We start from the raw sequence: 6855 nt of genomic DNA on the forward strand, positions 1-6855 counted from the left end.
AGTCATTGCTGGCAAATCACCCGCCCAGCTGAACCCCACAGCAATCTGGGGGCGTTCGCCTTCTGAGCTTTTGGAGTATACTTGGGTCATGCTGGATTTTATCTTTTCATAAGTATGAAGGATTGAAAGCTTTTTGGGTTGACTAAAAGCAGGTAGCCGTGCACACCACACGGCTCTTGTGCTGGTGTAAGTAGTGTGAGATTCTCAGCGTTGGCCACCCTGGGCTCCAGCAGTTGCCTCTTCCCCTGCGTGGTCATCCCACAGAGAGGGAAGACTCCAGGGATCCGATAGCCATGGAGGCAGCCATGCAGCATCTCTCACGACCGCCCTTTCTGCAGCTCTCCATGGCCCGGGGAGGCTGAGGGCCTGCCCAGGGAAGGCTCCCCAGGTGCTGGTGAAGCTGGCAGCTCAGGCACTCCTGCAAACTCCAACCACGAGTTTTCCAGCTCTCCAAGCAAGACACGCCAGCGAGAGATGTGTCCATGGGAGCGCAGGAGGTTTTGTAACTGGGAGGGTTCCCTCCACCCAGGGCTGCCAGATCATCTCAGGCCTGCCCCACCCCACTCCTGAGACACAGACTATTCCTCCTCATCCTCCCACCTCACAGGGCATCCCTCACCTTCTGCCCTCATCGGCCTTCCGCTGTCCCCTACCTCTCCCAGCCAGCAAAGCCCCTCCTGAGCTGTGCCTTGCTGTTTCCCCTCCCCTGAACCCCCATACCCCCATATGCTCCTGTCCGCTTCCCAAGGAGCAGATGGAAGGACGTGCTATCCGTACCAAAATACCTGTTGAAGTTCTTTCTCAAACGATGTAGAGGAGTAGGGAACCATGACTGCGGCTGGGACTGGGTGGTGAAGGGACAACGACTTACCTGCTTTGGGGAAAGGGATCCGTAACAGTTTCGGGAAGATGGGAAGCCTTCTACTAACCGGCAATAAAGTAATAAGCAGTGAATGGCACTTGATCGTCTGTCAAGGGTCCCAAAAGAGGAGGGTGGGATTTGCATTACGCATGGAGAAATCGAGGCAGGGAGGGAAAGCAGAGCATCCATGGCCCAGCTGAGAACTGAACCCACCTCCCTCACTTCCCACACCTCTGCTCCGCTCTACAGACTAGGACCCGCTGACTCCCGCGGTTCCTCCAGCTGCCCTAGGCAATTCCTATCTGATGGCGAGGGAGAGACACAGCTCACCAGATGATTGAACACGGCTGCGTGCCGGGCCACACCTGCGCCCACACCGTGGGGCAGCACCACCACCAACACCCCAGCACTGGGAGCCACAGCACCCTCCTGACTCAGCAGCACCAGGGAGAAGGTTCCCCGTGAACTCCCTGAGCTGCCACCTCCAGCAGAAGCGATTGCGAATTCCAGTGCAAACTGAGAAATCCTCCAAAAGGATTTAGAGAGATTAGAAATGAGCAGGAAACAAAATGAGATTTAACTTGGGAAAAGATAAGCTAATGTATCTGGGGCAAAGCTGCTTTGTGGTGGGAGGGGGCACCCTGGAAAGCAGAACTTGCCAGAAGAGGTTGAGAAAGAGCAACCCTGGAGAGATGCATCCAGAGAGGGACACAAGGGGATATGTTCAGAGCCAGTTGCCTGTTTCCTCTTCTGTGTTTCTGGAGTGGTCCACCTTTGAGTGTGTTCAGCAGCAGACACCTTTTGAGGGGAAAGGAGTATTATTGTTATATATGAAAGGTGTCAGGAGATGAGGAACAGGAATGACCGAGGGCAGAGCTCAATGAGCTGATGCCAGGTGCTTTGAAGAACCTTTTTATATCAGTGGCCAAGAAACGTCCGCAGAGGAGACGTGATGGGGCTCCACAAGCATCTGAGGAGTCTACATCAAAGTAGGAAACACGTCTACTGGCATGGCTGCAAACTTAGACCAATAGGGTGAAATTAAGGCAGAGAAAACAGAAGCTAAAGAGCAGGAGTGAGTCCAGGCAGTGCAACGTGTTAGGCTGTGGGGTACAACCTGCACAAAGATAGACATGTTCAGAAGAGCAGCAGGTTTGCACCTGGTTGATAAGACAACCTAAACCCAGAAGTTGTTCCTCCTGAACTGTCTCTGAGTCCGTGACAATTGCTGTCCGTCCCAACAATTCAGCAGGGGCGTGGATCACACTCCGTCCCACAAGGTGACTCACAAATGTCACAGCCTCTCGCACTGTACGTCCCGCCACCCCAGTGAGGTGCCAGTGCAGAGGGCAGTGCCACTCCCTGACTCATCAGCACCACCTCCGGCAGCTCAGCCAGTTCTCCTGGGTGCCGTATATTGACTAGGTCTACGCTGCACATTCACAACAGGGAGCTCTGGCAAGCCAGAAATTGGCTGCAAGCCAGAAATTGGCCCCAAGCCTCAAGACCAGCCTGAGATTAGTCACCGAATAACTCAGGATGAGTCTATGACTCATAATTTGTGGTGCCTATGGAGCTGGAAACAATCAGATCCAGTGCTGTTGACCCCCCCGATTCGCCACACTTCCAATGGTGAGATAAATCAAAAGTAGGCAGGAGTTGGCTTCTTATTCCCTAGGAGCAACAACACCTTAGAAGAAACGTGATCTGCTCAGGAGTCTCCAGGCTGCTTCTCCCAGATGTGAGGTCCTTGGAATGCAAAAAAAAAAAGAAGGCATGAACATTCCATCAAGCTGCCCAATGTAAGGAAGGGGACTTGGTAGAGGAACAAGGTGATTTAAGCTGGAAAAAAAGATAGTGGAGGTGATTGACAGCGCGTTGCTTTTTCAGAAGTCAGTACCTGTGCCGGCCTCTGAGCAGCCAGGTGAGAGGTTTCTTTGAAAGGAATGAGTCCACCATAAAGCTCTGCTGGGGCTTTTGCTTCTGTATTCACGGAGCCAGAGCCGAGCACAGGCAGGAAGGGCAGTGAGAGGTGCCAGTGGGAGCCCAGCTTCTGGAGAAGAGGCCGACGACACAAACACATACTCCCCAGGTATCAATATGTTCGTGGCACAGGCTGCTTCCAGTGCCAGGACAGGAAGGCCAGGCAGTGAGATGGCGGCTTGGATGCCTTTGCAAAGTGTACACCGTGCCTCAGGTAGGAGTTATGGGCAAGACGAAGGAGAAGGGCTCTGGTCGTTTCAGGCAGATCACACTTCTGGCCTTAAAATCACTGAAGAGGTGATGGAACAGGGTTATTTGCTTAAGCTGATCATTGTACTCATCTTGTGCCACCTCTCCCGAGCTGTCCACAGGGCTTGCAGCTAAGGGGTTAGGTCTCTCCCCTTGTGCTTAGATAAAGCTGCCATAGAACATGGTTGCACACAAAAGGCCCAAGGGCTTGCGTGAGACACACCGTTCCTTCGCCACAGACCCATTCAACCAAAATTCAAGACGTATTGCCATCCGCAGCCAAAGCTTCTCACCTCCAAGGCACCACACAGGCTGGGAGCAAGACATCCTGACCCGCATCCCAGATTGTTTCGGCATTACATGTGCCTCCATGGGGAGTGCTCAGCAGGAATTGCCACTCATCAGCAATCCTGGCAGGGCGCTCAGCGGGGCCAGACGCCTTTCCCAGCCCGGGTCCCACCACACGACGTGCTCCAAGAACGGAGCGCACCGACAGCTCCCAGAATAGCTGGCAAAGGAGGTGTTGAAGTAACCCCCGGCTGAACCCCCGCCGTGTTGGCATCGGTCTGGCAGCACAATGCCTTCCCCCTGCTGGGTGCACCAGGCTTGGCCAGGAGAGGGGCAGCTCGGAGAGGGCAACAGGAGTACCTGGGTGCTAAAAGCACATAGGAGCTTATGGCAGCAGGTTGCATCAGGCAGCCCTGATGCCTAAAGAGAGGCTTGGGCAATCCCAGGTTAGGGAGGGATCGAGCTTTTTTTTTTTTTTTTTTTATTTTTACCCCCAAAAAAGTGTCTGGGGCATCCAAAAGAGCGAGGTAAAAATAAAGAGCGTGAAGCAGTGAGATTAGCCCTGTATCACAACATACAGATATAGCACAGAAGTGCAGTTAATTCCTAACACATCCTGGATGTATAGAAGTGGCTTGGGCAGTGTGTCAAAAGGAATCCTTGTGGGAAGGCTTTTTTGGCCTCGGGAGGCTAGCCTTGGGCAGGTAAACAGGTGGCACATGCCCAACAAGCCCATTTGCCAAGTTTGCCTGTATATGTAAGCCTGTAACCTCCTCACAGAGATAGCGAGCTGCACCTCTGGGAGGTACCTTGGGACCCCCTCCCCGACATGTGCAGCCAGGAAGCCACTGACATTTGAGGGAGGACTTGACCTTCATCCCCTCCACGGTGCAAAGCCCCCAGGGTCCTCCCAGCTCCCCCAGACCGAAGGGAAAGCCTGCCCCAAAGCTGTGGTCAGGCACTCTTTGCATTCCTCTTGCACCCTCCTTCACTGCTGGTGTTGGGGATATCACCTCCCCGCTCTTATCCACAATTCACCACCTCCTACGAGATAAGGGGGAGTTGCCTGGAGGTCCAGGCATAAGTGCCTGGTCCCTCTGGGATGGGCGGCAGCTCAGTGGCCATTGTGCTGTGGGGCATCGGGTGCTGTGGGGCATAACGGGGGCCAGCAGCTGCCTGTGGGGTGGCACAGTGCTGCTGGGATCACACTGGTGCTACCCTGCCCGGGTGGCTGGGAGCAAGCATGGTGCTTGCACAGACCTGGACTGCAGAGCTTGTGCTGGATGGTTGGGATTAGCCTACAATTTCAGGCATCCCAAGCACAGAGGGGCTGCCTGCACGCACACCACGTGGTTTGGGATAAAAATACCCATCTCTCACTAGCAAAGTTCCCATGGGCAGATGGTGGAGGACACGGCCTGTGGGATGGGTTTCCTTTGGGCTTCCAAGGTCCTTCGTGGGACCACGCTGGAGGACTGAAGCTTTAACGGCTTTTCTAACATAGTCGCTGCAGGTGTTTGGCAGAGCCCAGCTGACTTACAGACCCGATCAGCAGCATAAGACATTAGCAACAAGGGGTTAAACCAGCTAGAAAGTGCCAAATGGGAAAGACAGAAGGGTTTTCCAACCAAAAGCACCCTTTTCCCATTGCTAGTGGGAATTTCTGTCACGTCTGCCCAGGGCACTCTTTTCTCCATCTTGAGGTGCTTTGGCTCTTTGAATCCCACAGAATAAATGAAGCAGGCACGAGGAAAGCACCACCCGCCTGCCTGAAGATAGCTTTTTAATTAGCCAGCCACCAAGACATGGACGTGACCAGAAGCCTTTGAGGGAAAGTTCTCCTGCACAGGGTGAAAGGCTGCATGCCGAGATCAGAGTGCCAGCCTGCAAACCTGGCCTCGCTCCACGTGTACTCGCCTCACCTCAGGACGGGGCACATGTGAGCCAGGTGCGAGACACGGGCTCAGGCTGGGCAGGGTGAGGGGAAGCCACGCTCCTGCACCCCAGCCCCTCCAGGAGCCGGGTCCTCGCCCACACACAGCCTCCTCAGCGAAGCTGAGCTCCCCTCCAGCAATGACCTGGGATCGCTCTCCTCACCAGAGGTGACAGCCCTGGGGGATAAAGGAGAAGAGCTGGACCACTTCCAGGGCACCAGTTACCTCATTCAGAGCTGGCTTGGGCAGGTTCTTGCTGCAGTGGTTTGAGGCAGCTGCCTCAGTTCTGCTGCAGCCACACGCAAGCGAATCCTTTGAGGGGGGTAGTTGTCCCAGCTGAACCGTGCCACCTAGCCAGGCACAGCCACACTGTCTCCTGGAGTAGGTGGCTACCAGGCCATCTGGCTCTGCAGGTGTCCTACTCTCCTGAGCCCTCAGAGGTAGGAAGAGAGAGGGGTGCAGCATGCTCTTCTCCTCCAGGCTCTGGGAGCAGCCAGCGCAGCTCGCCAGCAGCGGGCAGGGTTTGACGTGTTGGAACTGACAGCAGGGACCAGCTGCCTCATCCATCCTGAGTTCCCCCATGCTGCCATTCCACATCCAGAGAGGTCTCTGCAGCTCAGCCCAGGGGACTAACACTGACCTGCTGGTTTCAATCTTTTCAGTTTGATGACTTGTAAACATTTCCCAGGTCACACAGAGACAATGCAGGTCTAGGGAAGATAGGGTTGCTGTCTTTGTCACCTTGCACAGCCATCTGTGAAACAGCCCATAGATCCATCCTCACAAAGGAAAAGCTGGTGGTGAATACACAAGGTAAGCAGCTCCTTGGGTTCCTCATGCAGCAGCATTGACAGGCAGCCCCCATTCACCTTCTCACCTCACCGCTGCACTCCACAAGATGTTACTGAACAAGATGAACAAGAGCCTCCTCATGTACTCATCCTCTTTCCTTCACTCTGCCCTCTCCAGAGGCTTCGACTGTAGATCCACCTGTTGAGCTACCTAAGTCCACCCTAAATAAAAACCAGATCCATTACCTTCACAAGAGCAGAAGCGAGGCAGCCATGAGCTCAGTGGTCCATATTAACCTGGGCGAGTCGCCTCCCAGACATCCAGGAACATCCTCTATGCTCCTTGCCAGCATGGCCAGATGACTGACACGTGATACACTGACCTCCGTGGCTGATGAGGAAAGGACACTGCTTCCAAGGAGCTTTTGCTCCCAAAGACCCCAAAGCACATGACAAAAGATGCAACAGTATCAAAATCCCTCAAGAAGTGATGAGCATGGTCGGTGCTGGAGTTCTTTGTTCAACGTTGGCCAAGTCGGTAAGGTCTTGCTGAGCCATCACCAGCAGCGGGTTACATACACACTGCTCCAACTGCAAACACCCAGTCCAGTACCAGCAAAGGGCAGGCTCAGAGCTTGACTTTCATCTTGGATTGTAAACTCCACCAGGATCACGTCTACTCGTACCTGTACAGCGCCCAGCACGTGGGGCTTGGCTCCTGACAAGACAAAAGGCAGGGTTGGGACCA

The sequence above is a fragment of the Chroicocephalus ridibundus genome, chromosome 3, assembly GCF_963924245.1.
Source record: "Chroicocephalus ridibundus chromosome 3, bChrRid1.1, whole genome shotgun sequence".
NCBI classification, from domain to species: Eukaryota; Metazoa; Chordata; class Aves; order Charadriiformes; family Laridae; genus Chroicocephalus; species Chroicocephalus ridibundus.